Here is a 21,920-nt window from a genome sequence, read left to right as displayed (position 1 = left end):
TAGGTCCATGCCTGGGATCTGAAGTTGAGAAACTTGAGAACCCCAGGCCGCAGAAGCAGAGCACATGAACTTAACCACTGTGCCACCAGGCTGGCCTCAGAATTTAATTCCTTTTTATGGCTGAGTAATATTCCATTGCATGGATTTACTAGATTTTGTTTATCCATTCATCTGTCAATGGACGCTGGGGTTGTTTCCACCTTTTGCCTATTTTGAGTAATGCTGCAATGAACATTGGCATATAAGCATCTACTTGAGTTCCCGTTTTCAATTCTTTTCTGACATATACTTAGGAACAGAATTGTTGGGTCATATGCTAATTCTATGTTTGGCTTTTGGAGAAACTATTAAACTGTTTTCCACAATGACTGCAACATTTTAAATTTCCACTAGCAATGTAGAAGTGTCCAATTTCTCTGCATCCTTGCTGACACTTGTTATTTTCTGTTGTTTATTTATTTATTCATTCATTCATTTATTAAGAGACATCCTAATAAGTTTGAAGTGGTATCTCATTGCAGTTTTTTTTTTTTGAGGAAGATTAGCCCTGAGCTAACATCTGCTGCCAATCCTCCTCTTTTTGCTGAGGAAGACTGGACCTGAGCTAACATCTGTGCCCGTCTTCCTCTACTTTATATGTGGGACACCTACCACAGCATGGCTTGCCAAGTGGTGCTGTGTCTGCACCCAGGATCCAAACCTGCAAACCCCAGGCCGCCGAAGTGGAATGCGTACATTTAACTGCTGCACCACCAGGCCGGCCCCTCTCATGCAGTTTTGATTTGCATTTCCCTGTTGACTAATGATGTTGAGCATCTTTTCATGTGCTTATTGGCCATTTGTATATCCTCTTTGGAGAAATGTCCATTCAAGTCCTTTGCCCATTTTTAAATTGGGTTGTTTATCTTTTTGCCGTTGAGTTGTAGGAGTTCAATATATATTCTGGATATTAAACCCTTATCAGATACATGATTTCCAAATATTTTCACTCATTCCATAGGTGGTCTTTTTACTCTCTTGATAGTGTCCTTTTATGCACAAAAGTTTTTAATTTTAATGAAGTGTAGTTTATCTTTTTTTGTTGTTGCCTGTACTTTTGGTGTCATATATAAGAAACCATTTCCAAATCTAAAATCATGAAGATTTACCCCTATGTTTTCTTCTTCTATGAGTTTTGTAGATTTGGCTCTTAAATTTAGGTCTTTGATATATTTTGAGTTAGTTTTTGTATATGGTATAAAGGGTTTCATGGATTTCTTAAAAACCAATAAAGAGCAGATTTTTAAAATGTTTTTTAAAAAGAGAACACTTGCGCACTGTTGGTGGGAATGTAAATTGATACATCGCCTGTGGAAAACAGTATGGTAGTTCCTGAAAAAATTGAAAATAGAACTACCATATGATCCAGCGATCCCACTTCTGGAAATATATTTGAAGGTAATGAAATCACTATCTCGAAGAGATATCTGCACTCCCATGTTCATTGTAGCATTATTCACACTAGCCAAGACGTGGAAACAACCGGTGTCCATCAGTGGATAAGTGGTTTAAGAAAATGTGGCATATCTATACATATAATGGAATATTATGCAGCCACAAAAAGTGATATCCTGCCTTTTGTGATTACATGGATGGATCTTGAGGGCATTATGTTAAGTAAAATAAGTCAGACAAAAAAAGACAAATACTGCATGTTCTTTCTTATATGTGGAATCTAAAAAAGCCAAACTCACAGAAACAGAGAGTAGAATAGTGGTTGCCAGCAACTGGTAGTTGGGGAAAATGGGGAGATGTTGGTCAAAGCATACAAACTTCCAGTTAGAAGATGAATAAGTTCTGGGAATCTAATGTATAGCATGGTGACTATAGTTAACAATGTATAGTTATAGTTAGCTGTACTATATAACTGAAAGTTGCTATGAGAATAAGTCTTAAATGTTCTCACCACACAAAAAACAAATGGTAACTATGTGAGGTGATGGAGGTGTTAACTGCCCTTGTTGTGGTAATCATTTCACAATATGTACATGTTTCAAATGATCACATTTACACCTTAAGCTTACACTATGTTATATGCCAATTATATCTCAATAAGGGTGGAAAAAAACCTTTTTGAGAATCATTGCCATAACCAGATAAATACCTCCAAAGTGTATAACTTAAAAAAATATCTAATTGATTTATAGATTCCATCTACATACAAGCTGTCAAGCTGAGATGCTTTGAGGAGATCCTACTCCCCAGCTCCTGAATATCATCCTCTGTCTTGTCAGGAAACCAACCATTAGGCACATTTTTTTTTCATTAAAATATTGACAAGGCTTGGTAGAGAAAAACTTAAAAAATATATTACCATTGAGTTATTAAAACAAATTAAGTCATTTTCAGAGAGTCACTCTAAAAAATTTTTTGTCTATCTTTTAGAGTACCGATTGATATGCTCAGAAATTATCAATGTTCATATGGGGAGGGGAAACTAGATCTTGTACCCCAGATCTCTAGCCACCCCAACTCATTTAACCTTCTTCTCGATAAAACCACTGTCATGACCATCCTGATTTTGAATATCTGCTTCACAGTCTCAGAAGCAAAGTTGAGGCAGGGTTGAATGTTTCACAGAAAGTTTCCTACACAGTGGTTCTTGATTCTGGCTGCACATTGGAATCACTTGGAATGTTAAAAAAACACAAAAACGCACACACATATATGTATATATTGATTAAATATGTATCTCCTACATACTGATCATATATATGTATATTGATTATATATATACACACTGATCACACACACATACATATACACAAACAGTGTATATCCAGAGATCACACATATACTGATTTTATATTTATACATAACATGTACATATATGTACTTGTTATAGATAGGTAGACAGATAGATAGATAGATGTTGAATGTATCATGCATGAGCCCAACCCTCAGAGATTCTGAGTAACTTCATTTGGGTGGGGCTCAGATGAGAGAGAGTTTTGAAAGTTCCCCAGGTGATTCTAATGTACAGCCAGGGTTGAGACCCGTTGTGCCAGATAAAATACAACAAACGGGAAACAAATACTAAGAGAACTGTGAAGCCAGATATGTGGTTTCTAAAGCATGGCCTGCTCTTTGGAACTTGCAGACCCCCTCTAAGTTTAGTTTCCTCTAATCCTTTCTTCAGGTGGCAATAATCCTTCTAGCATATATGATGAAGGAGCCCATGCCTAGAAACCCTCCCTTTTTAAGGCCTGGGCCAGGAGAGCTAAATTCACCTCCAAACTTCCCCTTTCTTGCCTGAGGACCTGTATTTTCCCTAATGATTAACATTGGAATGTATACCTGCTTCAGAGGAGAACTAACCAGACCTATTACCCATCACAGAAAAAATTATATCTGTAGCTTTGCATCTTCCCTGTTCTATCTCTGCTTAGCAGCAAGTACTAAACGCCTTCAACCTACATGCTCAAGCCAGCACTATTCCTGAATCAAAGCTAATCAAGCTTGGTGATATATTTGCAAGCCCATGCTCACCAATGGATAAGGCTTAGAGTGAATCTTACTGACATCAGTTTACTACTGTTCTTTACCTACCCATCAAGATGCCCTGAATGCCAACATCAGCTCAAGTATGGCTTTTTGTGAACTGGGATTCAGCTGGTGGGCATCTTCTCCAGAGTTCCAGTCCTGGAGCCTGGAACTGTTTAGTTCTCACAATCCTGGCCTAATATATTCATGACTGGATGACCTCCCCACCCCTTTCACTGCTTGCCCAAGGTAGAGGTCCCAGGACACCACCCCTCTGAACCTGCCTGGACCATTTCAGCTCTCCACTATTGGTCCGAATTATTTCATGAGACATCTTAGTAAGGTGTTTGACTTTCTGTTCCATTAACAAACAATAAAAAAAACCTACCCAAGACTGTATCCAGAACATGAATGAGTCTCTTTGCACTTATTAGAGAAGGGCAACTTCTGGAAACAACTGGATTCCTCTGATTTGGCAGGTGGCGTCTCCATGGTACTGATGTAAGGGTGGTAGGATGGTATTGTACAGTAAGTTGGTGAATACTGGGCATGTCGATTGTGCATGTTACACCTGCAACTGTTTGGGAGAAACATAAACCATGAGAAACACTGTTGTTCATGGTAGGGGTCTGGAACCAACTGACAGTGGGCATCCAGGGACAGTAAAGGGAAATAAGATCTTCCTGAAAGGGAAGTATAAGTCAGCATCGAACTTGCCTATCTTCTGTTTCCAATCGACAGTAGGAAACTCATGCTGGGGTGTGTGTCGCAGAGGAAATCCTTGAGAATCATATTTGCTCTGAAAGACAAACCTGAGTGGGAAGAGGGAGTTGATTACATTTTCTGTGCTTTTGGTGAGACTCACTGTGAGGACTTGGTCAAGGTCTCCTGCAATTGTTTTTGTTTGCATGACTCACAGGAGAAAAGTTATGCAGATAACACATATACGTCATTGCATGAGGACTATGTTAACAAATACACCGTAAGTAGGTGCGTGCTTCCCAATCATAGCTGTGACTTTCCATGGCTGAGTTCACTCAGACACACCTCTTTCTTTTATAATGAAGAGCATTCTGTAGACAGACAACGAAAACCCCACATGTTAAGGCTGAGCACTGTTATCACATAAAAGACCTTAAGATGCACATTCTGTCAGAATGAATGGGAGAAACTGAACCACTGTGAGTGACTTGGTGAGGTGGCTACCCTTGCCCTGTGGGAACTGGTGAGGCAGCTGAAGGAAGCTGATGCTCTAACTCTGGAGTTGAGCCTGAAGTCATCGTAGGTAAAACAGACCATGAGGAAGGAAAGATGGATGTGAGCAAGAGCAAGGACAATCTGAAATCTGAGGATGAACTGAAACCTGTGTCCATCTCTCACGAACTCCAACCTTGGCATTCTGATGTCCTACAGGGGAAGCTGGTGCCCTTTGCCACAGAGGTGCATTGCTCAGACAACTCTCAGAGGGGCTGAAGGAAGACCTTTGGTGGGACCTGGAGGTGCTGTGAGCCAGTGCTGCCCCATGCAGATCAGTGACAACGTACATGAGTTGCCACAATATCCGGCACCCTGCACTGACCTTTAGGGGGTAAAAAAATAGAGCTGCTGCCTCACTTCTGCCTTCCGAATTTCACACAAAATGTCTCTTGTGGCAAATGCTAGCCTGGAATTATAGAGGGAAAGGAATGCTGGGAAATGTAGTTCTAGCTTTGCTGAGTCAACAAAATCAACAAGATACCACAATGCAGTTTCCTAGAGAGCTCAGAATATTTGCACTTCTGACTCTTTCTCTCCCACACCACTTGTATCGGATTATCCACCAGTTCTGTTCTTTCAGAGTTGCTCCTATTCCCTCATTTCTCCCACTATTGTAGGTCATGTTGGGACTATTGCCCTGGCTTTGGTCTTTCCTCTCTTTAATTCATGTCCTGTGACTAAGCACCCAACCTGTACCCCACTTTCAATGACTGCTCCTTGTCATGTTCTGCATTGCTGGAATCCCTGCTTTGTTAACCTGCTTTACCGCTTGGAACCACAAAGATGGGAGGGCATGATTTTACTAGACTTCCCAGGGACTTGTATGTTGTCTCCAAACACAGCTCCTACCTGCATTTCCTCTCCCTAAGAGAAGACTATACACCCCTGTCTTGTTGAACTCAGACATGGCTTTGTGACTTTCTTTGACCAACAAAATGGTGGAGGGAGGAGAGTTGTCAAGTAGGGTACCCTGTGCTGTTTACCAATCCCAGGGGAGCAGAGCACCATGCACCTGTTATCAGTCCCAGGGGAGGACTCTAAGCCCTTCTGCTCACTGCATCTTGGTATGGGAGTTGCCAAGGAAAACACAATGAAATTAAACACCGGATGGAACAATGCTTTACTTACATAGAGAAGCGACAGAGTAAGATCAGCTTCAATAGTGGGCACTGGTCCACCATGGCCAGCAGGTCTCTCTCGCAACCAATGCAGGGCAGTTCACCTAGGTGTACCCCTCTTGTGCCACAGTGCAAGGAACTCTGTCTCCTCCCCTTGGAGGACAGAGATAGCAATGGAGTTGGTCAGGTGCCACGTGAAGCACACACTTTAAGCAGAACAAAAGGACAGCATTGAGCCTGAAACAAAGAAAGATATTTCCACACAAGCTGATAAGCCTAGCATAGGTTGTGTGGGCTCTTTGTCTCTTGGTAAGAAAGTATTCCAGGCCCCAGACCCATTCTTATGTGGCCCAATGGGGGTTGAAAGACTGCACACACGAGACTTCCTTTCCCAGCAGTGGTGATGTTTGATGTCGGCATTTGTGAGCAGGAGATTCAAGAGCCAGCAAGAGGTTCATCATGTTCTCTGTTATCTTTGCCACACCACCAGCAATGTGCTGGATAGAGGCTGCTCCATCAGTCTGGGTCACAGAGTGAAGACAATGTGCAGCAGAGTACAGCTGACCCACAATGGACATGAAATGTGCAAGACATAAACGTTTGTCAATTAATCCACTGAGATTGGGGAACGGGCGTATTCAACAGTTATGCCTATAATGGACAGAACTTGGTGAAGGATTAATTGTGAGGTAGAGAGAGGTGTCAAGGGTGACTTCCAAGTTATGGCTCTTATAAAAGGATAGATGTTGGAGCAATGATCACAGGTATCTGCACAGAGCTTTGATAATCAATAGTGTTGAACTCTGCTGAAAGCCATAGAATTGTAGAAGCAGATGAGCCAGGAGCTATGAGTAAACATTTGCATGAGCCACACCAAGGAGACCTGAGAACCTGGAAACTCCACACACCCAATGAAATGGCAGTGGACCAACTGCGGAAGTGGGAGGAGGGTAAAACCGGCAGCAAAGCTCAATCCTGGGTAGGAGTGGTATAAGGTGCCTGTGTCGGTCCAAACAGACCATTAGGGTATAACATAGGCTATCTGTCCTGTGGCCAGCTGAGCCTGGCAATACCAGCTTGGGTTGAGGCAAAACTGTCCCAGGCTGCAGCTAGGGACACAGTTAGCAGATGAGAAGGGCTGTGGGGCTGAGGTTCAAAGACAACATACAAGTCCCTGGGAAGTCTAGTAAAATCACTATCCCCCTATCTTTGTGGTTCTGAGTGGCTAAGCAGGTTAGCAAAGCAGGGATTCAGGCAATGAGGAACATGACACCTTCCCTTTCTCTTCCACGTGAAGCTTGAGTGGTGATTTTAGAGTGTAAAGGATCACATCATTCGCTGCTTAAAATACATAAATGGATTCCCTTTATTCTAAGGTTAAACACAACCTCCCAGCCTGGCCTGCAAGATCTTTTGTGATCTGGCCTTTGCCTTCCTGTCCAGTCCCTTCTTGTACTATGTTCCCCTCATGCTTTCAACTACAGCCGTAGTGAAGTTTGTGCATTCCTTCAAATTCACCATATTCCCAAAGGGCCTCTGAATGTGATATCTCTGTGCCTGAGATGGTCTTCTTTTTCTGTTCATCTGGTCAGAGCCTACTCAACCTTTAGCTTTGACTTCAATTTTTATTTCCCTAAGGAATCTTCTCTGATTGCTCTGATTAAATCAAGTTCCTTTATTATGTGCTCCCATGGTACAACATATCTCATGTTCATGGCCCGTGTCAAAGCGGCACTTTTAATTTATTAGTGGTTATTTAACTAATATCTGTCTCCCCACAATACTGTATGTTCTAGGGCAATTGTCAGCAAATTTTTTGATTAGGGGTCAAATAGTAAATATTTAAGACTTTGTAGGCCAGAAGGAATGTGTTGCAACTACTCAACCCTGCTTTTGTAATGCAAAAGCAGCCATAGGCAGATGTAAGCAAATGAGTGCAGCTGTGGTTCAATAAAACTTTATTTACAAAAATAGTTAGTGGACTGTATCTCATCCATAGCCCTGACGTTTGCCAACCTCTAATCTAGGACATTAGACGTTGTCCGTTTTGCTTACCATTGTATCCTCAGTCTCTAGCACATTGCTTTGTACACAGTGGGTACCAATAAATAGCTGCTGAATGAATGAAGGAAATCCATACAAACAGACTTTAGCCCTTCTGTCTTCCCCATATTTATTCAAACCATATTTATATCCTAACACGAATAGCTTTTCCCCAATCCAAATTGGATTTCACTTCTCAAGACTCTTTTTGTTTACCACTTTTTTCATAAAGCTGTCTGTGATCACTTGAGTTTCTAGTGTTGGGGTTCTGAACTCTGATAGAAGTCATTTTCTGTACCAGTAACTTGACTGAATACATTTATAATAAGACTTTACAGTTTGACAAGCACTTTCCCAGAGTTTGGCACTTTGGGCCAAACTGCTTTGAGTCCTGCTTGGGTCTGGGTAGTGAGGGAGGGAAAAAATAGTGAGAACCAAGCACAAACAATAAGCCGACAAATTCTTCTGCTGCATATATGTCAACAAGAATGCCCTATGCTGCTACTAGTGCTGGGGTAAGATGTGGGCCCACAATGCAGAGGTCAAAGTAGGCATCACTGAGGAGATGATGTCCAAGGTAACTTAAAAAAAAATCTAAGGCCTACCCCAGTGGCCTAGTGATTAAGTTTGTGAACTCTGCTTCAGCAGCCTGGCTTTGGTTCCTGGGCACGGACCTACACCACTTGTACGTCAGTGGCCATACTGTGGTGTCAGCTCACATATAAAAAGAGGAGGATTGGTTCATATAAAAAGAGTGGATGTTAGCTCAGGGTGAATCTTCCTCAGCAGAAAAATAAATAAAAAATAATCCACAAATTACTTAACATTTGGTTTAGGAATTTACTTTGGTTCCCTCCACCCCCTAACTTTTCATTATGGAAAATTTCAAACATAAAGGAAGGTTGAAAAAAATAATTCAATGAACATATGAATACCTACCACTTAATCGTTAACATTTTGCTATAGTTGCTTTATTTTCTCTATTTTTTCTGATCCATTTGGAAGTTACAGACAGCAAGCACTCCATCTTAAATAATTCATGTGCATCTCTTAAAAGAAGGCACATTCTCCTACATAACTATATACCATTAGCAATATTTCCTTACTATCATCTAATATCTAGACCATATTCAAATTCCCCCACCTGTATTTTAAAGATTTTATTTTTCCTTTTCCTCCCCAACCCCCCCAGTACATAGTTGTATATTTTTTAGTTGTGGGTCCTTCTAGTTGTGGCATGTGGGATGCCACCTCAGCATGGCTTGATGAGCAGTGCCATGTCCGTGCTCAGGATCCGAACTGGTGAAATCCTGGGACACTGCAGTGGAGCATGTGAACTTAACCACTCGGCCATGGGGCCAGGCCCCTGCCCACCTGTATTTTATAGTTGTATTTTTAAAATGCTGGGATCCAACCCACTTGTCTATTAAGCAAGTCTGACTCTTAAATGAAAGGATAAAGGAGATGTGGTATAGATTTATAATGGAATATTACTCAGCCATAAAGAAGAATGAAATCTTGTCATTTGCAACAACATGGTTGGACCTAGAGGGCATTATGCTGAGAGAAATAAGTCAGACAGAGAAAGACAAATATTATATGATTTCACTTATATGTGGATTCTAAAAAAATGAAACAAATGAACAAACATCAAACAGAAACAGACTTACAGATACAAAGAACAAACTAGTGGTTGCCAGAGGGGAGCAGAGCAAGGGGATGGGCAAAATAGGTAAAGAAGATGAGAGGTAAAAACTTTCAGTTATAAAATAAATAAGTCACGGGATGTGATGTACAGCATAGGAAATATAGTCAATAATAATGTAACAATGTTGTATGGTGACAGATGGTAACTAGACTTAGAGTGGTGATCATTTTGTAATGTATAAAAATATCAAATCACTCTGTTGTACATTTGAAATGAATATAATATTTTATGCCAATTATACTTCGACAAAAAACTTTAGAAAAGAAAAACAGGAATTCTTGAATACAAAGTATATGAAAAGTCCAAAATAGAGAATAGCAGGTGCTAAAACATAGGGGATGTTTTGGGGAAATAGCAGAGAAATATTCTGTGACCCAACAGCCAACAGAATTGGTGGGAAACGACTTTGAAGGAGTATAAAGAACCAGATTACAATCTTGAATATTACTCAAAGGAGCTTAGAATCCATCCTTCTGTTGAGGTGGGTCTTACCATCCTGTCAAACTTGATGATGTCAAGACTGAATATTCGACTGTAGGAGCAATCTCACTAGCATGATATTCACTAGCACTAGTCTTCTTTTTACCTAACTCCTTTCACCACAGCGTCTTAGATTATCAGATTTTTAAAGCAGCCCTCTCTAACAAGTGGCTTATAGCTGACCACATCCTACTCTTTTTCAAAGGGTAGGGGGTTTAGCTGATTGTCAAAGGGACAGCTGAGCATGTTCTTCCATTAAGGGACTGATTTGCCTCTTTAAGGATTACTACAATAGTTCTAGGCAGCTGAAGGCCACAGGGAACTGGACCCCTTTCTCTGCCCTCTGGAAGCCTGTCACAGGGGACTTCATCACAGCCTCTCTACAATTAGAATCTATGTTGTGCAGGTTATTTATAAGAATGAGCATTTGCCTTTTCTGATGTAAAAGTGGAAGTTCTTTGAACCAGTTATAATACGATTATCATTGATGTGAAAACCACATGTAATTCAGCATTTTTCTTCTCTATTTATACGTGAAGACTCAAAGGCCAAGAGAGGTTAAATTACTTCTCTGGGGTCACAGTGCAGGACAGTGGTGAATAACTACTCTTCAGTGGGCACGAGTGTGTGCAAGTCACTGAGTTCTGTGCTTGTCATGGAGTGTCTCTCGGGTGGGGCTACCTGACAAACTCACAGGACACCAGATGCACAGGACACTGGTACTTGCTTTATTTCTCTATACCTGCTTTGACCTTTCTCACGATCCACCAGCCCTTGGAGAGCTGTGACAAAGTCTACTTGCCAATTACTATTTCAGTCTTCAGTTTCAGCCATCTCCTTTCAGTTTAATCATTCAGGATACTCAAAGGATAACTTCTGATTATAATTCTTTCAGGTAAAAGCTTAGCCTCTTGAATTTCCTTTTTCTTTCTCTTCTCTCTCCAAAATGACTTCTGGGTGTTCAGGGGGAAGCGAAGAAAAGGAATCGTAGTATCCACACTGTTTTAGGGTGAAGTTCCCAGATGCATATCTTGAGATGAGGGTTCTTTAAGAAATGCCCCCAAGGAGCGTCTGGGAGGGAGTAGACAGGGGGCTTCCAGAGCTCCCGTAACGAAGTCCTTCATCTTAATCTAGCTAGTTGTTCCACGGGTGTGTTCATCATTGAAAAATTTATCAAGTTGTACACTTGTTATTTGTGCACTTTTATGTATGTCTGCTATATTTTAAAAATTCTACCTATATATTTTTTCTGGATATGGATACAGGAGCAGTTGATTTATTGATATAGGATATATGGATATGGATCCTATGAATATAGTACATGGATACAGGAGCAACCAATTTTTTTTTAACCTTTTGTGCTACAACAATATCTTCTTCTTAAAACAACAGCTTTATTGACATACCATTCATATATTACGACATTCACTCTTAAAGTATATAATTCAGTGATTTTTCGTATATCTGCAGAGTTTGTTTAGCTATTACACTATTGAATCTCATAACATTCTCACCATGCCAAAAAGAAACTCTACACCCATCAGCAGTCACTCATCATTCCCTCCTCCCACCAGCCCTGGCAACAACTAATCTACAATGTCTCTCTGGATTTTGCTACTTTTGACATTTCATATAAATGGAATCATACAACCTGTGGTCATTTGTGACAGGCATCTTTCACTTAGGATAATGTTTTCAAGGTTCATTCATGCTGTAGTACGTATCAGGATTTCATTCCTTTTTATTGCCAAATAACACCCATCGTATGGCTGTACCACGTTTTGTTTATCCATTCGTTAGTCGTTGGGCATTTGTGTTGTTTCTGTTTTTGGCTATTATGAATACTGCTGCTATGAGCGTTCATGTGTAGGTTTTTATGTGGACTTAAGTTTTCATATCTATTTGTATTTAACCAAATAGAAACTTAAAACACTCAGACATTATAAAACTGTCTTCCAATCTACATTTTAGATCAAAGAGGAAGTCGAGACAGTAATTAGAGACTATTTAGAAAAATATAATTATTTCATTAGCATTATATTAAAACTCACAGTGTTACATCAAAACTTCATTCAGAGGAAAATCCATAGACTTAAATGTCATCACATTAAAAGAATAAAAATAGGTGAATTAAGCATTTATCTCAGGAAACTCAACAAAAACAAGAGTAACAATAAAAAACAGAAGGAACCAGTAAGAGAATAGGAGAAAGAGAAGGAGCCAGCAGAGTAATGGTGCAATTTCAGGCAAAGGCAGGTGGATGGGGTAGTGTGACCTGACCCTGAAGGGGAGCACTGCCATCTTAAGTTCCCTCCCAAAGCAGCCACAATTTGAGGACTTAAGTAAAGAGATTGTGCTTTCCTACTCCCTTCATACATCCTCCTCCCCTATGAATCATTGCCTGAGGTCCACTCCCATGACACTTGTAGCTCTTGATGGCAGGTGGATAAAGCTGCTCCAGTAGCCTGATGGGATACCTCCAAAGAAGAGTCTCAGGTTCAGGCATTGGAGGCAAAAGCATATTTGAAGAGGGGTGGAGTTGGTGCACACAGAACCTGTAAAAGGGATCCAAGGGCATCTGGGCAGAGTATTGGCAGTGTCCACTCCAGGGTTTCTTCTGGTTCTCCTGGTGTTTATAAAATTGTCCCTTGTCTACATGGTCACATCTTATCATGTAGATCAAGAGAATAGATGGAATTACCCAAGCTGTTCAAGGTGGCAGCTTGTATAACTGAGAGTAGCATCTTTCCTGGCTTGGTTAGGACCTGGAAGTCTTATACACGTGACCATGCATTTTATAACCTGTGTGCCTATATGCATCCCTGTTTACTTGGCCTTACCACGGTTCACAGTGGCACACTCTCCCCTGGCTGTGGCTTAGGAAATCTGCCACCTGGTCTCTGCTATGTGGTGACCTTGTCCCTTGCCAGGGTGTGTCCCAGAATGCCCTTTGACTCTCACCTCAGTTACCTTTTTATCTCCCCTTGGGTCCTGGGAGAACTTTTGGGTTCTGTCTTTACCTTACTTGGACTCAGAAAAACTAAACCCTGGCTCTCACTTGGCTTAGCTATTTGACTTTAATGGAGCTGTCCCTGAAGTTGGAGCCAGGGCAGCCCATGAGGCAATATCCTCCTGTGTCTCAAAATTGAATTTTGGAAAATCCCCTCTGGTCTTGTCATTTCCCTCCACTCTGAAACACCCCATTTTTAGAGGAGCTCATCTTCTTCCTCTTTTGTTTCCTCCATTAATCCCTTTGTATCAGAAGCAGCAAGGGTTGGGCTTTTCACTTCCTATACAGTAGACCCCTCTTATCTGCCATTTCAGTTTCAGTTACCTGAGGTCAACTGTGGTCCAAAAATATTAAATGGAAAATTCCAGAAATAAACAATTTATAAGTTTTAAATTGTGCACTGTTCTGAGTAGGTGATGAAATGTCTCATCCTCCTGCTCCACCCCACCCGGGAGGAGAATCATCCTTTTGTCCAGCGTATCCACACTGTATAAGCTACCTGCCCATTAGTCACTTGGTAGCCCTCTCGGTTGTCAGATCAACTGTCATGGTTTAGCAGTGCTTGTGATAAAGTCACCCTTGTTTTACTTAATAATGGCCCCAAAGCACAACAGTAGTGATGCTGCCAATGCAGATATGCTGAAGAGAAGTATAAAGTGCTTCCTTTAAGTGGAAAGATGAAAGTTCCTGACTTACCAAGGAAAGAAAAACAATCGTATGCTGAGGTTTCTAAGATCTACGGTAAGAACGAATCTTCTATCTGTGAAACTGTGAAGGAAAAGAAACTGTGAAGGAAAAAGAAATTCGTGCTAGTTTTGCTGGCACACCTCAAATATGTATGAAAAGGAAAAAACATAGTATATACAGGGTTTGGTACCATCTGCGGTTTCAGGCATCCACTGGGAGTCTTGGAACGTATTCCCCATGGATAAGGGGGGACCACTGTTTATCATACCTTGCTTACCTAGGGCGGGAAGCCTCATGGCCTGGGCCAAAAATGGATGGGATGCTTATCTGCACTATGGGAGACACTCTATGATCTAAGTCAACTCGTCTCTTCATAAGTTAAAGGGGAGATAAGGGAATTTAGAAATTTCTTTCCTCTTGACAAAGCCTAGATTTTAAGTCTTGCTGCATTTTTGAAAATTCTATTTTCTAAGTCAGAGGCCAAGCTATAGCTTTCTTTTTCTTTGCATTCCTGTTTAACAATCCTAATTCCCCCCAAGGCAGATGGATGCCTCAGGCTGCCTAGAGAGAGCTGTCTCTAGCAGAAAGTCTAGAGAAACACACATTAATGTTATCGTTAGAGCAGTACAATTTTGACCCAATATTCTGACTTACAACTTGAAGGTCAGAATCAGGTTTTAGATTCCATCTAAAAATCCTAATTGGTTAGGAGACAAAGTACCTGAGGCTAATATCTGCTCCTTTTAGCAAGTCATCAACACATGTGCCATCAATCTCCTCAATATTCCACTCATGGTGTGGCACTCAAAATTGTAAAAGAGGCCAGTGATCACAAAAATTATCATTCCTTGCAATAAACCATGATTTTTACAATAGACTGTAATTTTGGAAAATCTTATGGCTTCCTACTTTGTGGGCTCTTTAGTCACCAACCCAAATAGCCTTTTATTGATTTTTCCATTTGCCTCAGGCTCTAACATGGCTCTGTATGGTACTGTTACTGACCTAGTCTTTATTCAAATTTTTGACATTTTGTTTATCTTAGATATTTTTGCATTAATTTTGATTTTTAAAAATTATGCATTAAAATATTACATATTTTGATTACTGAGGTTTTTGGTGCCTGTTTAAATTTTGCACCTGGGACAAATGTCTCACTTGCTTCACCCAAGTCCTGGCCCTCTTGTCCTCAAGATCTAGCTCCACGAAGCCTTCTCTCATGTCACTACATGGATTCAATGTTTTCTTTGAATTCATGTATCACCTTTCTTTAGCATTTTCATGAACTTACCATCTAGGTGCATGTCTTACTACCCATCCTACCTCCTTCAATTGTAAGCCACTTGAGGTTGGAATCCTGTTTTGATTCAGCTTTACGTCCTTTTAACATCTGTTAAAGTACCTTGTACAATACAGTTTTATTTAAGGAGTAAAGAACATTCTGTTTCATAAGGAAGGAAAATAGAAAATACATTAAAAAAATTATACCATAACGGTTATTTATTTATTTTTTTTTAAAAAAAGCACAAGTGTTTGGATAACTCTTAGGCTTTCTTGGAAATTTTCTTATATCGAACACCTTATTCTCGTATGATGCAGAATAAGTGAATTATTACTATATTTCACTAAATTTCTGTCCCCTTAGCATACTATGACTGAGAATAGTCAGAAAGGTGGTGGAGAAAGACACTGAAGAGAAGAGCGATAAAAACCTGGAATTAAATACTTGCCCTTGATAATCTAGAAAAAGGATAATCCACATGCAGATACCCAGGAGTTGATTGTACAATTTGTCTTTAAGCAATTTGATGCAATCTTGCCACAGGACATGACACAGTAATTTATTTCTAAATTGTTAGATTCTGTTAGTATTTTCAGATCAAACTTTGTTTTCTTCTTGACATAATTGATTACTGCTTTCATTGGGATTTATTTTAAAGTAATTCAGACCTGAAAAACTGCAAGGAAAGTAGAAACCACACATTTCTCTATTAGGGCAGCTGTGTCTAGAACAGCACAGTAGAATTTGTTTGCTATTTGATTTCTCTATCTCTTTATTGATCTATTCATTGTAGAAAGGACTCCAGGTTACACATGAGTCTTTTGAAGATTACTTGGGCACACTGATTTAAAGCATCCTGCCGTCAGCAGTAATGATTTAGCATGTGAAACAGAAATTTGAGGGTGCTGTGAGTGAATTATACCTTTTCAGGCTACTTTACTTCCGTTACACAGTCAAGTCCTGTTGTTGTAAATCCCCACATAGATCAGTTAGCTATTGCTGTATAACAAACAACCCCAAATTTTAGTAGCTTAAAACAGCAATCATTTATTATTTCTTATGAGTTTATGGGTTGACAGGGAGTTTCTGCTGATCTGGAATAGGCGTGGCTAGTCGTGAGTAGGCTCACTGATAGGTCTGTGGTCAGCTGGTGGATCAGCTGGGGCCAGCTGTCTTTGCCCCACACAGTATATTCTTCTGTAGCAGTCAAGCCTGGGCTTGTTACCATGGCAGTAGTGTGGTTCCAAGATAAAGAGAGCAAAACCATGCAATCCCTCTTCAGTTTTAGGCTCAGTACTCTCATACTGTTACTTCAGCTACATTCTATTGCCCAAAACAAGACATATGACTATCTCAGAATCTCTGGGATGAACTGTGAAGTCACATCACATGAGGCATGGATACAGAGAAGGGAATAATTGGGGCAGCCCATTTTTAGAGTCAATCTACCATACAATGTGAGATATTCTCTTAATTTCCTGTATAATCTATTCCCCAAAATATTTGAGATAGATTTCAGAATACACACAGTTATGCAAATTTTTTTTACGTAATAATACAAATGTAAGATTAGGTGTGGTTGGCAGAATTCTAAGATGGCCCTTGGGATTCCTGCCACTTGGTGGACATACCCTCTATAATCCTCTCTCTTTGAGTATGAGCAGGATCTGTGGATATAATGAGGATAGTTCTTTCCTTGATTAAATCACATTATATGGCAAAAGTGATAGTATAGCCACTTCCATGATTATGTGACACTATATAATCTGTCTTTGCAGACTGGAGAGGTTCTCCTGCTGGCTTTGAAGAAGTAAGCTGCCATGTTGTGAGAGGACCTCTGAGAAGACCATGTAGCAAAGAACTATGAGGGCCTCCATGGAGCTAGGAATGGCCCCTGGTTGACAGCCAGCAAGAAACCTCAGTCCTACATCTGCACAGAATGAAATTCTGCCAACAATCATGTGATCTCGAGCTCCAGAAAGAGATGCAGGTCAGGCATCATCTACCTTGCAGCTTTGTGAGACCCTGAGCAGAAGAACCAGCTAAACTTCGCCTGACACCTAACACACAGAAGCAGAGATAATAAATGAATATTGTTTTAAGCCACTAAATTTGTGGTAACTTGGTCTGCAGCAATAGAAAACAAAAATATAAGGGAGGAAATCCAAATAATTTTTTAAGATCAAGACATAAATGGAAAATAAGAACAAAATTTTGTAGACAAACACAGATGGGGTGTCAGACAGGTGTTAAGTTGAAATACAAATTTAATTCTGAGATTGCTGGTGACCAAAATCAAAGGGAAAATATGAGCTTTTATTATTATTTTTGCATTTACTTTGTGGCACATGATTCCTCTTGTAGACTTAAAAGACAGGACCATCACAATGTTGAACAACTGTGATATCAACTGCTATCAATCATATCAATTCAGGGGCAGTAGTTTCAGAAAGTGCAGCTGATATCCAGGGCTTAGGGCTTAGAGGTGAGTGAGATATCAAGACAAAAGGATGGTTCAACTTATAGGGTATTCCACAATTGTTGCTGGCTTAGAAAGTCAGATGGGGTTGTTTAAAAGGCCTTGGTATTCAAGTGCAACTGTGGTAGATGAGATTTCTTTATGACAGAAGCAGAAGCTCCCCACTGGAAAATCTCTCATGTCTTCCAGGCAAACCAGTTTTAGCACCTCCTATCTCTGCTGCCAACCTTGTCATCCATCAGACTCAATTGATGAGGAGTCACTGATAGATTTTAAGCTAGACAGTGATCTGAAAAAAGGAAGAGTACCCTGGCTACTTACTGTCTAGAGAATAGATTTGGGCTGGAGGGTGACGTGGCAAGGAGGAGGCAGGTAGTAGGCTCCCTCAGGAATCTTGGTTTGAGATGGGGTTCTGGACTAGCATTCTGGCAATAGGGATGGAAGTGGATAGTTTGGAGAGAAATTTAAGAGGTGTCTGATTAATGGAAACACTGAATGGGGGTAGCCAGAAATGTAGAAGGAAAACTGCAAGAGAGAAATGTCATAGGAACCAAGGAAGAAATAGTTTCAGAAGAGAGTGATCAACCATGTCAGATGCTGCAGGGAGGTAAATTAAGAAAACGGTTGAGAAGTTTTCATCACATGTGTCAATTCAGGGGTGATTTGAGACATTTAGTGGTGAAGGAGGGGAATATGGGATCCAGAGTCCAGGTGAAAGATTAGCCTTAGATAGGAGGGACTAATTTTCCTGGACATGGGTGAGAAAAAGAGGCAAGGAAGACTGCCTTTTTTTTTTTTTTTTTTTTTAAAGGCAGAGGAGAAGGGTAGGAAAAGGAATTTAATGAAGTTTCTGCCAGATCTTTTTCACTTTATCTGTCAAGCAGAAAGAGAGATGCACTGAGGGCAACTGGCAACATTCTTTGGGATGGCCACTGGGAAATGAGAGGCAAAGATGACCATCACAAGTGTAACTTCAGGTCAATGGTAAGGCTCAACTGTGGTTGCAGAACATGGTGTCCGTCTCTCCTCTTCCACATTAGTTGAGGGCTGCTTCCAGGGGCATTAATTCCTCAGCACCGCTGACTTGTCCGGTGCACTCTGAGCCCTCTTCACAGCCAGAAAAAAGTCATCAGAGATAGAGGTGCAGGTATTCGTTGTAAACAATCTTTGAGGGATGGAGGTGAATGCTGAGGAGGTTGGTTGGGGTACTGAAGGGTGTGCTATAGCCACACAAAGGGGAAAATATCCAAGTCTGGGGACAAAAAGGAAAAGTAAGTGAGAGTGCTGGCACAAAAGTGGTTGATGTGAGGACTATGGGATCCAGCCTGGATAAGGAAAGAAATAAAACTAGGAAGGGGTTGATAGCTGGGAGAACAGGAGGCCTCCTCAGACCTGGATCTCTTAAATGAGGTCAGAGCAGGTACAATAAGAATAGAGAAGTAACTGAGAAAAAGTAGTCATTGTGGTAAAAAAAAGTTGTATGTTGGAGTTGAAAATTTTACAGATGGCGCAGTTATGCACCCATGACAAGACCACATTATGATCACAAGAGTGGGCTGTTGAAATAGAGAGGATGTGAATCATAGGAACTGAGCAGGTCAAGGAGCTGCGAGGCAGGAGTATTGAATGATCCTTTCCATTGCTATTTATTGGGCAATGCAAGATTTGGTCTGGAGTAGTAGCCTGTGACCAGGTGCCAATATTTTGATGAATGTGAGGGAAAGACTAGGACATAGATAGTCTGCAACTCCATGAGGGCAGGGGTACCATCTCTCATCTTCATACTGTATCCTAGTTCCTAGCACAGTGCCTTGCTGCATAGTAAATTACCTTAATTCTCTCAACTAGTGACTTAAAACAACAAAGGACATTGATCAGCTCACAGTTTCTGTGGGTTAGGTATTGAGGAGCAGCTTAGCTGGGTGCTTCTGGCTCAGGGTCTCTCATGAGGTTACAGTCAAGATGCTGGCTGCTGCTGTGGTCATCTTCAGTCTTGACCAAGGCTGGAGGATCCACTTCCAAGATGGCTTACTTATTGGCTGGCAAGTTGGTGTTAGTTGTTGGCAGACGGCTTTAGTTGTTGGCAGACGGCTTCATTCCTTGCTGATGGCCATGTATTGAAGTACAGAACACAAGTGGAAAAATAAGTTTGCAACTATAAGAATAGGGGTTTCAGTTTGGAGTATTCCATTTTAAGGTGCCTATTGGACAACTTCAGGGATTTCCAAGGGCAGTTAGATATGCGAGTCTGGAGACCAGAGGAAAAGATGGGATGGAAATAAAGATTTAATAGTCATCAGTACATAAACAGGAACTGAAACCATGGAATGAATAAGATGCCTAAATGGGAAAGCCTTAAAGAAGGAAGTTTTGGGAGAGGCAGGGGAGGTGCTGGGATCATAGGAGAATCCACAGCCTCAGTTTGAGAAGGTTGTGAAGAAGACACTGTTCTGGAGGAGGGTCACATTTCAGTCATGACAAGCAGTCCCAGAGAACATAGACATATTGGTTACCAAGGCAAGTAGGGGAAGCCAGATAAATTGGGGGAAGAAGAACAGGGCAGTAGAAGCTTATGAGGGCATGAGAGAGGATTTCTGAGAGTAACAGAGATGAGGGTCAGGGATGGAAATATCCAAAGGGTATAGAACGTAGGTTAACAGTTTTTATGTCTTGTCCCTTATTAGGGTGCCAGGGTTGGCTTACTATTGAGTTGGCCCTCTTGCAGATGTCTACCTGGGTTTTTAGGACACAAGGCCTAGCAAACTGAAAATAGAAGAAATTGAAGACAGAGTTTGATTTTCAATATGGTTGAGTGGCAGGTGATGACAATGTCTGGCATTGTTGATGTCCTAGCTGACAGGAGTGGTGTCTACTCCTTATCAGATTCTTTACGTGATCCCAGATGCCCTACCTGAAGCCATGGACACTGCATGAGAAGCCACAATAACACCTGAACCCAGGATCAGAATTCTTTCCACCTCCTTTTGCTTCTATCATCTTTGTCCCTTGTCACATATGAGCTGACTCGTGTTACTAGCTTGCTGAAATCCACATTCCCAGGTCTTGTTTTGCCTCAGAAATCTTTCCCAGATGGTTGAGACTTGGACACTCCCTTGAAAGCTCTCAACCTTTGATAGAATTAACAACCACGATGGTTTGGAGACCTGAACGATCTCCTGGAGAAACTATTAGCTAAAGCCCCTAGAGCTGGAACCGGGGTTAGAAGTTGTATGTGAGATAACATAGCCTGGAGAGATTAAGCACCAAAGCCAAATCTAGAGGACTGGAGACCAGATAGAAACCAGGGTCCATGAATCTGGTCCTACAAATACAGGATCACAGCAAGAACAGACCAGAAACAAGAATTAATAATAATCATAACCAACCTTTATTAAGAGCTAACCATACGTCAGATGCTGTGCTAAGCTGCCCTACATACCTCATTTCATTTTTCACAAGAATGTTATGAGATAGGTCCTATTGTCATCCTCACGTTATAGACAAGGAAACTGAGGCTTAGAGAGTTTAAGTGACTAGCTCATGATTACACAACTAGCAAGTAGCAGAGCCAGATTCAAACCAACGTATCCTCACCTCGAGCCTACCTTTCAGTTGAGAATACTACTGGTGTTTGTGGATCTTCTTCATGAGCTAGCAGCTTTGATGGAGATCTTGGCTGAGGCTCCAGGAGTCTGTGAGAGGCTTCATGACACTCATTCTATTTCCATTGTCTTGGTTTATGGTTCCAAACAGAACTTCAGGGTAAAGCCAGTTCTGTGGGGCTGGTTCCAAGAGGGTGTATCTGTTAAGAAGGTATTGGGCTTAATGGGGTAGCAACCCAACTTTAACTCACATTTTATTAGAAGGATCCAGGGGATTTCATGGATTCCAAAGATAGACATGTGACTGAGATTCAGGAACCACAGGAAACAGCCTTTGAAAATTTCCAGGGTAGTCTCTGTGAACCTCACCACTGTATTTCAGGCTCATTCTATCTCTTTCTCTCTCTCTCTTTCTATCTCTATCTCTATTTCTATCTTTATTTATCTCTTTCTTTATATCTCTCTCTATCTCTGCAGGCAGATTTTTTTCCAGTCTCTCTAGTTGTGTGATGAAAACCATGACCTTGAGCCCTGACAGTTCTGGAACTTTATATCAGTCGCAAAGTGTGGTACTGAGACAAGCTGTGATAAACTCACTTGGGAACTTACTAGAAATGTAAAATCTCAGGCCCCACCCCAGACCTACAGAGTCAGAGACTTTGGGGGCGGCCAAGCAGTCTGTTTGAACAAGCCCTCTAAGCAATTCTAATGCGCGCCAAGTTTGACAACCAC

General features: G+C 41.0%; 1 long non-coding RNA gene across 7 annotated transcripts in view; it reads right to left on the bottom strand.

Annotated features, from left to right (window-relative positions):
• The window catches only part of LOC106781807 (uncharacterized), a 40,386-nt gene extending 19,061 nt beyond the window's left edge, over positions 1-21,325 (bottom strand). The window contains exons 1-5 of one of the 7 annotated variants that reach the window (XR_011427020.1): positions 21,181-21,320; positions 19,470-19,689; positions 13,835-13,906; positions 4,240-4,334; positions 3,911-4,099 (exon numbers count right to left, since the gene is read on the bottom strand). This is a non-coding gene — a long non-coding RNA (uncharacterized lncRNA). Of the gene's footprint in view, positions 1-3,910; positions 4,100-4,239; positions 4,335-13,834; positions 13,907-19,469; positions 19,690-21,180 lie in introns of all 7 variants that reach the window. The other 6 variants (XR_011427019.1, XR_011427018.1, XR_011427021.1 and 3 more) reach the window with 6 other exon arrangements.
• Positions 21,326-21,920: the final 595 nt, after the last annotated feature.

This window comes from Equus caballus, chromosome 16 (genome assembly GCF_041296265.1).
Source record: "Equus caballus isolate H_3958 breed thoroughbred chromosome 16, TB-T2T, whole genome shotgun sequence".
NCBI lineage: Eukaryota > Metazoa > Chordata > Mammalia > Perissodactyla > Equidae > Equus > Equus caballus.
The sequence above is the reverse complement of the archived record's forward strand: the minus strand, read 5'-3'. Positions and strand labels throughout refer to the sequence as shown.